Source organism: Anomaloglossus baeobatrachus, chromosome 5 (assembly GCF_048569485.1).
Source record: "Anomaloglossus baeobatrachus isolate aAnoBae1 chromosome 5, aAnoBae1.hap1, whole genome shotgun sequence".
NCBI lineage: Eukaryota > Metazoa > Chordata > Amphibia > Anura > Aromobatidae > Anomaloglossus > Anomaloglossus baeobatrachus.
The window spans coordinates 50,895,187-50,907,983 of NC_134357.1; the positions used below are offsets into that span (position 1 = coordinate 50,895,187).

At 48.8% G+C, this 12,797-nt stretch overlaps 1 protein-coding gene across 13 annotated transcripts in view; it reads left to right on the plus strand.

The window, feature by feature from the left end:
• The window catches only part of JAKMIP3 (Janus kinase and microtubule interacting protein 3), a 326,613-nt gene extending 314,223 nt beyond the window's left edge, over positions 1-12,390 (plus strand). For all 13 annotated transcript variants that reach the window (XM_075348478.1, XM_075348481.1, XM_075348484.1 and 10 more), the window contains one exon: positions 10,968-12,390. The gene's annotated coding sequence lies outside the window, so the exon portion shown is untranslated. The remainder of the gene's footprint in view (positions 1-10,967) is intronic.
• The last annotated feature ends 407 nt before the right edge of the window (positions 12,391-12,797 follow it).

Consider the following 12,797-nt stretch of genomic DNA (forward strand, 5'->3'; position numbering starts at 1 on the left):
CCCCTCGGGCGGCCACTACAGTGGGCCAGTGCTCGGAAGGTATGGGCTCCATCATCGCAGGGTAGTCACGCCCCTGAGGCCCTACTGCTGCCCTACACCAGATCATCATCTCACTCCTAGGGGGCACAGTCAATGGAGCAACATCCATCACTCGCACTCCACCAATCTCCCCTCCGGTTGAGCTTACATGCTGGCGGTACATCAGGGCGCGGATCTCACGCTGCACAGCCCTCTGCCGGCTCCCCGCCGCCGTGGCGGCTAGCCGTTGCAAAAGGTTCAACACATCAGTCATGCAGTGTTCCATCACATTGGTTCCCAGCACTATTTTCGGGTTATGATCACTGGGTTCATTCATGATCACAATCATGCCCTGATGTTGCAGTTCAGCTTGCCCCACTGTCATAGCCACTTCTTTATACCCCACCTGGGTCAATGGAAGTCCATTAGCGGCAATCAAATTTATACTAGGGTCTGGAGGCGCCAGCTCGTCTGTGGCCCAATACTGCTGGTACAAGGTATACGGTATGGTAGTTACCTGCGATCCAGTGTCCAGGAGAGCCATCACGGGTATGCCGTCCACAGCCACAGGGATGATAGGGCGGGCCCCGACATATCGGTCTCGCCAGTCCGGGGGGCCACGGTGTTCTACTCCTGAGGATTGGCCCGGGGCCCCAGGGGTTGCTCGTTTAACGGGCACTGTCGGTAAACATGGCCCGGCTTACGGCACTTGTAGCAGATTGGAGGTCTGCTCCGCGGGTTGTTAGCGCTTCTCCGCTGCATCCAGGGAACATCTTCGGGACTGTCAGCAAGCTGTATCTGCGCTTGGGGCTGAGATCTGGTCAGGGGTTGTAGTGCAGCAAGGATTTTGGCAAGGTCTCCGTCCAGGCGACGGACCTGGGCTGCCAGTTCTTCCACTGTGCTGCTTGAGGCTGCAGGTAGTAAGGAGGTTGGTTTGACTGGAGCCGCCACAACGGGAGCTGTCTCGACGGGCCACGGGACGGGTTCCAGAATTTCAGCAGCTGGGGGCTGTAGTGCTTTGATAGCCCGCTCCTTTAACACAGCAAAGTCCACATCAGGGTGTTCCAGGGCCCACAGCCGGAGTTGTTTACGATCCTCAGGGGACCTCATCCCCTGCGCAAATTGCTCCACCAACATCTTGTTGCTATCCGCCTCATTAATAGAGTTCACCCGCTTCAGCGTGCGGAGGGCGGTCTGCAGACGTAGAGCATAGTCCCGAATGCTGTCCCCAGCTCGTTGCCGGCACTGGTAAAACTGCATCCTCAGCTCAGCTTCTGTCCGGGTCTCGAAGGCAGCCTGTAGCTTCTCGAAGATGGTGGCTACAGAGAGCCGGTCCCCCTCGGCCCAGGTCTCCGCTTCCTGCTCCGCCGCACCGGTTAACTGGCCTAGCACTATCGCTGCACGCTGCTTATCAGTCAGGGGGTACAGCTCTAGCAACGGGTTAAGCTTTTTCCGGAAGGCCTGTAGGGCATCCGGTTTCCCGTCATACTGCAGTAGCCAGGCAGCTCCGGGCGCATAGGTCAAGGAAAACGGCATGACCTGAGCAAGCGCGGGGGCCGCGGCACCTCCCGCCAGTACGGCCGGGACCTGGGCAGGCCCATTCCCATCCGCGGGTGCCGCTGCGGCTGCGACCACCGCTCCTCCAGCGGCTCCGTCGGGCGCAGACATCTTGTTTCCGTCCCCCTTAGCTCTTTCCGGCCCCTCCTCTCTCGGGGCGGGGTTTTGGCCTTCACGCTTCTACTGCTCGAGAAGACGCTCGAGCGGGAACTTTTCGCGCCAAAGATGGCGGCTTCTGAAATTTTTCTGCCGGATGCCTCCGGCGGTAACAAGGCGCACCTCTACCTGACGGCAGAGCGGTAAGATCCTGTTCGTGACGCCAAGTTGTCGCGGGCGGGGAGGAGGGTGTCAGCACACCGCGCTCACCCCTTCTGCTCGGGTCCGGCAGTTGATCCTGGTGGCTCGAGCTGCGGGCCGGATCCCGGGGTATCTCGAGCGACACTCCTCGCCCGTGAGTGAAAAGGGGGGTGTTTGTTGGGATTATAGTTCGTGACGCCACCCACGGTTGTGGTGATGGCACCACCGCTGCTCAGTGTGGGGGTCCCGGGGATGGTGATGGGAGCAGCCAGGTGTTGTGTTGCCCCTCCGTGGGTAGGGGTTGGTGATCCCGGGGCCCGGTGAAGAGATGCAAGGTGTAGGGCCTGGAGGGCGCAGGGACGCGGGGGCAGCGCTGTGCCTTGCGGCACTATGGTACTCACTCAGCCTGACACGGACACAGTTTGTACGGTAAACCAACGGCTGGTAGGACGGTCCCACAGACGGCTGCACCTGCACTCCCGGTAGGTGACGGTGACTTCTCTCTTCCTTGCACCTGTGTGGTCTGGTGGTATCGGTGGATTCCCTCCGGTTACCCGCTCCCCGACTGCAATCTGGGCCGGAGGAGCCCTACACTTTGCCCGCAGGCGCTGGCCCTGGGGAAACTTGTGCCTTGGCGGTGGCGGTGTCTCCCCGTTAATGGTCGGGCTGTTGCCGTCAATCGGGACTTTGTTGCTGGGGGATCTGCGTCCCCTTCGCTGACGGATTCGGCAAATTGGGCGACTCCTAGCCTTGCCGGGGTCCGAGAGGCCCCTGCCCTGGTGCTGACTGTCCTTCGGAACACTGCTCCAGACCACCGGGCACACACAGCCAACGGGGTCCTTCCAGGAACTTCCGAACTGTCCCACTCCGGACAGTCACCGCCGTCGCTGACCTTGCTGTTCTAGCCCTACACACAGCTGGGCTCTCAGGCTCTGTCACCACTTCTTGCTTTCCTCCTGTTCCACTTTCCTTTCCTTCACTTTCACTTCTTGTTGTTTACTCTAGCCCCTGCCTGGGCTACTCTGCTGTTCACTCCTTCATGTCCCTGACAGTTCTCCTCTCTCCAGCTCTCCCCTGAGCTATCTCTGCTCTTCACTCAAGCTCCTCCTGAGCTAATCTGCCTGGTTTACTTCCTGCCTCCAGAGTCGTGAGCTCCTTGGTGGGCGGAGCCAACCACCTGGCCCACCCCCTGGTGTGCATCACAGACTCCTGGAGGGAGGCAACAAGGATTTCTGGTTAGCAGGTGTGCCTACCTGGAGTGTGGGGTGTAGTGGTGTTGTTATCTGTGTCCCCTGGCTTGCCCAGGGCGACACATCACACCTTTGATGCAGATGACACAGGGTGAAAATGCAGAGGTACAGGGTTATTCTCAGGAACTTCTGGTGCTGTTTAGGGAGCTTAGGGGTTAACTCCTATCTCTGGCTTGTGTTAGTATGCCGCCCCTGCAGCAGTCCAACTGCTCGGATCCGGGTCGCTGTGGCTCGAGGGTCTTCGGACCCGGGGGCTCGCGGCCACTTCAAATGTAAAGGGGGAGTTATTTACAAGGGAGAGTTCGTGACACCACCCGTGGTTCGCGGTAAGGGGAGTACCGCTGCTGCCAATGGGAGTACTCGAGGGAGATGGAGTGGGGCAGCCAGATGATGTTCCCTCCACGGGCAGGGGAGGCCCCAGGACTCTGGAGGAAGGTGGCGGATAGCGTTGTGCAGGCTGTGCGGGCAGGTGGGACACAGGGAGAGCAGCGTACTCACTCAGACTGTGAAGATGTTGGTGCAATCATTAAGCAGACTCTGACACAGAAGTAAATCAAGTCTTTGGGTGCCGCTGCCACTCTGGGGAGCTCGTACGGGAGTCCGTTCCCACCGGTATTGCTTAGTGGTCTGGAGCCTGCCTCCATGCACAATTGTGTAGATGTTCCTGAGTGACCATTCGGCCTGAAGCTGTCGGGGTCCTGCTCCCTATAGTGATAAAGTGGAGCTGTGCTCTCGATGGCTGACACTTGGGATTTCTGTAGGCCGCATAAGCTGATAAGCTCTATCTCCCTCGTTGTGGTGATGCCTTCGATCTCTGAGCTCTTGGGGAAAGTTCATAAAGAGACTATCCTCCACAGGTGAATTATCAGGTTGCGTGAAGCTACTCCCTGATCTAGGGTCCTGTACCCCGCCGAGCTCGGTACCGGTCCAGTTACTGGACTTCTGGTGCCGACCGTTCTCCAAAACTAAGTCTGGGCACTCTCTCCCAATACCCTGCAACCGGGTCTCTGACTCCTCTGGTCCCAGACCACCGTGTGCGACCCAACCAAGGTCACACTGGGAGCTCCAACTCCCTCAGCTCCTCACTCTTTGAGGGCTACTCTAGACTGACCTCCTCCCTCCCACCAGTCTGTCTGACCCCTAGGTGGGTGGCCCTATCCCAGCTAGACCACCCACTGGTGTGTCTGACAGGGTGTGGTGTGAGGTGTGGCTAGGATTTGAGTGCTGATTGGAACAATATCAGAGTTAGGATCCCAGAACCATGGAAGGTGGGTTCTGCACCATGAGAGACAGGGGTGCAGTTCCCTGTGACACCCTGATGTAGTCAGGGGTGTCACACGAGCACTGAAATGCCTGAGTGCTCAATACTCCAAATGAGCAGGTTGGACGCTCGGATGGGCATGACTCGAGTCACGAGCATAATAGAAGTCAATGGGAAACTCAAGCCTTTTTCTCGGAACCCCTGCTGACAACCTGATTAATAAAGGAGTCACAGTGGCACAGTCGTCTACTTCACAAGGTGCAAGGTGTTGGCAAGTGTCGTGCATGACTGGTAAATATTTTTGACATCCGTGCCAGAGACTGTCCCCTTTGTTTCTGCTTCAGTTGTCAGGCAGTGTCACACCTTTGATGCAGATGACACTGGGTGAAAATGCAGAGGCACAGGGTTATTCTCAGGAACTAGACTGGTGCCGTTTAGGGAGCTTAGGGGTTAACTCCTATCTGTGGCTTGTGTTAGCTCTGTGCTGGGAGCCATGCGCTGTTAGCTATTTACTTTTCTGTATCCTTGTTTCACACTGTCAGTTATAAAGTTCCGCTTACCCTGGTCCACATTCCTGCTCTATGCTCTTTTGATGATTCTGTTTTCTGACTTTGACCACCCATTTGCCTTACCATCCGGTCCCTGACTTTGACCTCCTAGTAATGGCCCCTTCTTGCTCTACTCCATGACACCTACCCAGGGGCTCTGGTACAATTTAAGATCTCTGTACAGGAGTTAAAGGGTGAAAGCCAAGTCAGCCCCTGGAATCTGGCATGTGGAATGGCTAGCACTAAGCCTATCCGTGGAAGCCTTATTACATGTTGCCAGACTATCATGCATAGTGTCCACGTGTCAGTGTTGTGCACGTGTTCTAATTACCTGTAGGGTGTGCAAGAAACCTGGCAAATGGCCAACGGATATCATATCAGCAGCAAACGGCTCTGAAACTATTACATTATTATGTACAGTTATATAAAGGGTTAATACAGAGAACTTTCTAATAATCAAAGTAAATAATCTATAGTCTTACTGCTTGTACAGTAAATAATCTATAATCTCACTGCTCGTACAGTAAATGATCCATAGTCTCACTTCTCTTACCTGGGCCTGCAACAATGACAAAAGAACATCCTCACAGATGGTGATTCTTTGTCAGTAGTAAAACTATGGATACTTTACTGTATGAGCAGTGAGACTAAGGATTCTTTACTCTAAGAGCAGTGAGACTATGGATTCTTTACTGTAAGAGCAGTGAGATTATGGATTCTTTACTGTATAATCAGTGAAACTGGATTCTTTAATTTAAGAGCAGAGAGTATAGATTCTTTACTGTATGAGCAGTGAAACTATGGATTCTTTACTGTAAGAGCAGTGAGACTATGGATTATTCACTAATAGCAGCGAACAGCTCTGAACTTATTACATTATTATGTACAATTGTATAAAGGGTTAGTACAGAGATTTTTCTAATAATGCTTTTACACCTGGGCCTGCAACAATGACAAAGCGACATCCTCACTGATGCAGATTCTTTGTGAGCAGTGAGACTATAGATTCTTTACTGTATTAGCAGTGAGGCTATAGATTCTTTACTGTACAAGCAGTGAGACTATAGATTATTTACTGCATGAGCAGTGAGACTATGGATTATTTTCTGTAAGAGCACTGAGACTATGGATTATTTACTGTACAAGCAGTGAGACTAGATTCTTTACTGTACAAGCAGTGTGATTATGGATTACTGTAAGAGCAAAGAGACTGTGGATTATTTACTGTAAAATCAGTGAGACTATGGATTCTTTACTGTGTGCAGTGAGACTAGAGATTCTTCACTGTACGAGTAGTGATATTATGGATTCTTTACTGTAAGAGCAGTGAGACTATGGATTATTTACTGTATGAGCAGTGAGACTATGGATTATTTACTGTAAGAGCAGTGAGACTATGGATTCTTTACTGTAAGAGCAGTGAGATTATGGATTATTTACTGTAAGAGCAGTGAGACTATGGAATCTTTACTGTAAGAGCAGTGAGACTATGGATTATTTACTGTAAGAGCAGTGAGACTATGGATTATTTACTGTATGAGCAGTGAGACTATGGAATATTTACTGTACGAGCAGTGAGATTATGGAATCTTTACTGTACGAGCAGTAAAATTATATTATTCTTTCAACCTTAAAACTACGAAACTATGAAACTATCACATTTTGAACACCTGTGGGTCTGACACATGACCAAGACAGATTTATTTCCACTAAGAAGAAACAATAAAGGCTCCTTTTGAATCACAGCAGGCAGAGATCTTGAACTCAAGAATATATAAAGTATAATGGAAAATGAAAATCCATCTAATACTGTAACCCTGATACCACTTTAAAATGTAGATTGACTCATGAACATAATGACACATGGTTGGTTTGTCTCTATGTGTATATTTAAATAAATGGGACCCAATTTGGGAGCTCTAGGCAATAGGTATAATAGTGTCAGCTTCATTTAGGATAAGGGAACATCATTATACTTATTTCTGTTTGCCCTTCAGAATTCTACAGGGCATTAAAGTATGACAAGGGCATGTACCAGTCACATTGCATCTTACCTGCTTGATGATGGATGTCATATATTGCCCAGGGACTATTGAATATGATGTTCAGACCCCAGGTTAGGACATTCAGACTTGTGCCCTTTCATGGGTCATATTGAATATTGCCATTGAAGAGGGCACCATTATCACCAATGGCCTGGGCTTATCAATGCCCTATGGAAAGGCTCAGCATCAAAACACTGTTTTGTCTCGTTTAATGATTGGGGACATTATTGAGTTCGATATGATATGGTTATTTATATAAGAGTGCATTATTTGGGCACTTTATCCTACTATAAAGCGGTGGGTAACAGAAGATACTGACTTGTGAACCCAGCTCTTGCATGTTGTAGTGGTGGAGTCTGCCTCAAACCTCCACAATACTCTTAAATAAGCCTTGTATTCTTAGATAACTGCAGCTCATTTGATAGATAATGTAATAAATATATTATCTGCAAATCACATTATTTAAAAATTATTGTTGTTTTACCCACAAAAAAGATCACTGAAAAATGTCGACTACCAGGTGTCTCCCTTCTGTGTAACTTACTCTACCGGGAGTGGGTGTGGGCTTTATATCTCCACAGGAAGTGGGAGTGGGGTTTTATCTTTCTATAGGAAGTGGGGGCAGAGCTTTATATCTCTACAGGAAGTAGGTGGGGGGCTTTATCTGTCTACAGGAAGTGGGGCAGGGCTTTATATTGCTATAGGAAGGGGTGGTGGGGCTTTGTATTTCTCCAGGAAGTGGTGGCAGAGCTTTGTATCTCTACAGGAAGTGGGGGTGGGGCTTTATATCTCTACAGAAAGTGGGGGTGGGTCTTTATATCTCTGCAGGAAGTGGGGGTGGGTCTTTATATCTCTGCAGGAAGTGGGGGTGGGTCTTTATATCTTTACAGTAAGTGGGGTGGGGCTTTATATCTCTGCAGGAAGTGGGGTGGGGCTTTATATCACTGCAGGAAGTGGGGTGGGGCTTTATATCTCTACAGTAAGTGGGGTGGGGCTTTATATCTCTGCAGGAAGTGGGGTGGGGCTTTATATCTCTACAGTAAGTGGGGTGGGGCTTTATATCTCTGCAGGAAGTGGGGTGGGGCTTTATATCTCTACAGTAAGTGGGGTGGGGCTTTATATCTCTGCAGGAAGTGGGGTGGGGCTTTATATCTCTACAGTAAGTGGGGTGGGGCTTTATATCTCTACAGTAAGTGGGGTGGGGCTTTATATCTCTACAGTAAGTGGGGTGGGGCTTTATATCTCTACAGGAAGTGGGGTGGGGCTTTATATCTCTACAGTAAGTGGGGTGGGGCTTTATATCTCTGCAGGAAGTGGGGTGGGGCTTTATATCTCTGCAGGAAGTGGGGTGGGGCTTTATATCTCTACAGTAAGTGGGGTGGGGCTTTATATCTCTACAGTAAGTGGGGTGGGGCTTGATATCTCTACAGTAAGTGGGGTGGGGCTTTATATCTCTACAGTAAGTGGGGTGGGGCTTTATATCTCTGCAGGAAGTGGGGTGGGGCTTTATATCTCTGCAGGAAGTGGGGTGGGGCTTTATATCTCTACAGTAAGTGGGGTGGGGCTTTATATCTCTGCAAAAAGTGGGGTGGGGCTTTATATCTCTACAGTAAGTGGGGTGGGGCTTTATATCTCTGCAGGAAGTGGGGTGGGGCTTTATATCTCTACAGTAAGTGGGGTGGGGCTTTATATCTTTACAGTAAGTGGGGTGGGGCTTTATATCTCTACAGTAAGTGGGGTGGGGCTTTATATCTTTACAGTAAGTGGGGTGGGGCTTTATATCTCTACAGTAAGTGGGGTGGGGCTTTATATCTCTACAGTAAGTGGGGTGGGGCTTTATATCTCTACAGTAAGTGGGGTGGGTCTTTATATCTCTGCAGGAAGTAAGGGTGGGTCTTTATATCTCTGCAGGAAGTGGGGGTGGGTCTTTATATCTCTGCAGGAAGTGGGGGTGGGTCTTTATATCTCTACAGTAAGTGGGGTGGGGCTTTATATCTCTGCAGGAAGTGGGGGTGGGTCTTTATATCTCTACAGTAAGTGGGGTGGGGCTTTATATCTCTGCAGGAAGTGGGGGTGGGTCTTTATATCTCTACAGGAAGTGGGGGTGGGTCTTTATATCTCTACAGTAAGTGGGGTGGGGCTTTATATCTCTACAGTAAGTGGGGTGGGGCTTTATATCTCTACAGGAAGTGGGGGGGCTTTATATCTCTACAGGAAGTGGGGGTGGGTCTTTATATCTCTACAGGAAGTGGGGTGGGGCTTTATATCTCTACAGTAAGTGGGGTGGGGCTTTATATCTCTACAGTAAGTGGGGTGGGGCTTTATATATCTACAGGAAGTGTGGGTGGGGCTTTATATCTCTACAGGAAGTGGGGGTGGGTCTTTATATCTCTACAGGAAGTGGGGGTGGGGCTTTATATCTCTACAGTAAAAGGGGTGGGGCTTTATATCTTTACAGTAAGTGGGGTGGGGCTTTATATCTCTACAGTAAGTGGGGTGGGGCTTTATATCTCTACAATAAGTATGGTGGGTCTTTATATCTCTACAGTAAGTGGGGTGGGTCATTATATCTTTACAGTAAGTGGGGTGGGGATTTATATATCTACAGGAAGTGGGGGTGGGGCTTTATAGCTCTACAGTAAGTGGGATGGGTCTTTATATCTGTACAGGAAGTAGGGGCAGGGCTTTATATCTCTACAGGAAGTGGGTGTGGGGCTTTATATCGCTAAAGGAAGTGTGGGCAAAGCTTTAACTGTTTAGAAGAAGTGGGGGTGGGACTTTACCTCTATACAAGAATGGGAGCTGGTCTTTCTCTTTCTGATCTCCTGTCAAACTGCATATAGGCATAACAGAGATTCAGGCTTTAAGTTTGTTAGGTTGACCAATAGGTCACAACTGTTGCCAGCGATGACCAAATGCGGAGGGAGTACCAGCAACCCCCCCTGCTTCCCCCAGCCTCAATGAGATACAAACGGACGCTGCTATCTACACCAGCGTCCAGCGGAGTGTGCGCTCCGAAAAAGAATGCTGATTTATTGTTTACATACAGGGTTATACCAAACTAATTTGGGCGGAACTATGTAATATACATATTCATTAGTTTAGATTCGTCACAAGCGTGGATTACATTTTCCCAGCAAAACCAACATAACATAAATTTTATGGCATTGGACAATGACCAGATTAATTAATGCTGTAAAGTGGAGAAAAGGGTGTTCCAGCACTTATTGTGCTAGCAGAATACTAATGAAGAATGCATGGTAATATTAGACTAGTATGTCTGTTATAGGGGATGAGGACATCAAGTCCATGCTTTTCTATAGATATGTCTGAAATGGCAGGTATCCTTTAATGGAGTTGTATTGGGTTTTTTACACATGCATAGCTCACGTTACTGAATTCATACTATCTACAGTATAATATATAATGTCAAAATTGCAGCCTCAGCAGAATGTAACAGACCAGAAGTAGCTGTGGCCACTGCTACAACACCATGCACCTGATATATTTTACAAGCCTGACTCTGCAGAGGGGATGATTAAGTACATTATTATTATTATTATTATTTATTATTATAGCGCCATTTATTCCATGGCGCTTTACAAGTGAAAGAGGGTATACGTACAACAATCATCAACAGTGCAAAACAGACTGGTATAGAAGGAGAGAGGACCCTGCCCGCGAGGAGGAGAGAGGACCCTGCCCGCGAGGGCTCACAGTCTACAGGGAATGGGTGAGGGTACAATAGGTGAGGACAGAGCAGGTTGCGCAGTGGTCTACTGGACTGAGGGCTATTGTAGGTTGTAGGTTTGTTGGAAGAGGTGGGTCTTGAGGTTCCTCTTGAAGCTTTCCACAAGTACATGACATGTTTTATTACAAGATGGTATTTGGTCTCTTTTTGGTAATGGAAACTTCTATTCTAGAACCTCCTATATTGTAAACGTTTTGATTGGCTGTTACGTGTAACTGTTCTGTGTGTTGTGTTTTATAGGGGACACCAGACATCTGTGAACCCCCCCAGAGCTGCAATCTCCAACCCCACCGGACTCCATTGTGACCAGAAATCAGTGTTCTCAACCGTTTCAGAACTTTCATCAATCTACTTCCCATTTCCAAAAGGATCACCCTCTATTAAAGGAAAGTTGCACTGCAGATGGGAGCTAAGATCCAATGAGAGAGATGTAGCAGAGCTGAGCCAGATCATCAATATACCCCTGTACTACGGCCAGAACATCGGCCTCATTCTTCAGACTGACCTTACTGGAATCATACCGTTTGCTCACTCATAACATCTCACTGAGTCGTCATTGTGCGTAAAGCAAAAAGGCAAAAAACAAATCCAGCTCTGCAAACAGCCTTCTCATAGAGAACACAGGAGCACTCCGCTGTAACTGCCATATTGCGCTAGTTAGATCAGTCCTTCCTAATCTCCAGTCCTCACAACCCCCAACACGTTTTGTTTCAGGATTTTCTTCGCATTGAACAGGTGATGGAATCATTATGAAGACATCACCTGAGAAATACAAAGGAAATCCTGAAAACATGTCCTGTTGGGGGCAGTGAGGACTGGAGTTTGGGAACCACTGAGATGAATTATTGGGTAAACCCTGAGCCAAGACCAAACTTTATGATAGTTTTTCATGTCTACCTACAAAGCCTAAGTAGTAGTTTTTTGGGGAAAAACCCTTTAATGGTGCTATATAAGTAAGTGACATTGGAGCCAGATGGCAGCATTCACTCCTCACTAGTGATGAGTGACCACTACCATGCTGGGGTGCTCTGTACTCGTAACTAGTGATGAGCGGGCACTACCATGCTCGGGTGCTCGGTACGCGTAACTAGTGATGAGCGGGCACTACCATGCTCGGGTGCTCGGTATTCGTAACTAGTGATGAGGGGGCACTACCATGCTCGGGTGCTCGGTACGCGTAACTAGTGATGAGCGGGAACTACCATGCTCGGGTGCTCTGTACTCGTAACTAGTGATGAGCGGGCACTACCATGCTCGGGTGCTCGGTATTCGTAACTAGTGATGAGGGGGAACTACCATGCTCGGGTGCTCGGTACGCGTAACTAGTGATGAGCGGGCACTACCATGCTCGGGTGCTCTGTACTCGTAACTAGTGATGAGCGGGCACTACCATGCTCGGGTGCTCGGTATTCGTAACTAGTGATGAGGGGGCACTACCATGCTCAGGTGCTCAGTACTCATAACTAGTGATGAGCGAGCACTACCATGCTCGGGTGCTCAGTACTGGTAACTAGTGATGAGCGTGCACTACCATGCTTGGGTGCTCGGTACTCGTAACTAGTGATGAGCGGGCACTGCCATGCTCGGTACTCGTAACTAGTGATGAGTGAGTATTACCAAGCTCAGTGCTCGTATAGTGAAGAGCAGTCGGATGCTCGGTGGCGGCACAACTCAAGTACCGAAGTATAATGGAAGTCAGTGGGGAACTTGAGCATTTTTCCAGGAACTATTCCTGAAGAAGGCTTATGTTCCCCATTGACTTCCATTTGACTTGGGTGCTCGAGTTGCGCCCATCCGAGTGTCTGATCTGCTCGTTACGAGGACCAAGCACCCAAGTATGGTAATGCTCGCTCATCACTACTCAGCACTCGTGACAAACTCTTATTTGGATGTTTCATGATCACTGTTCCTTGTCCATAACCCTTGATAACATGTTGATTTTATTTAGTAATATTTATTATTATTATTATTATTATTATTATTATTATTATTATTATTATTATTATTATTATTCATAATGTTATTTCTTTAAACCCAATGTCAACATTTTTTATACAGTAAACTACAGTA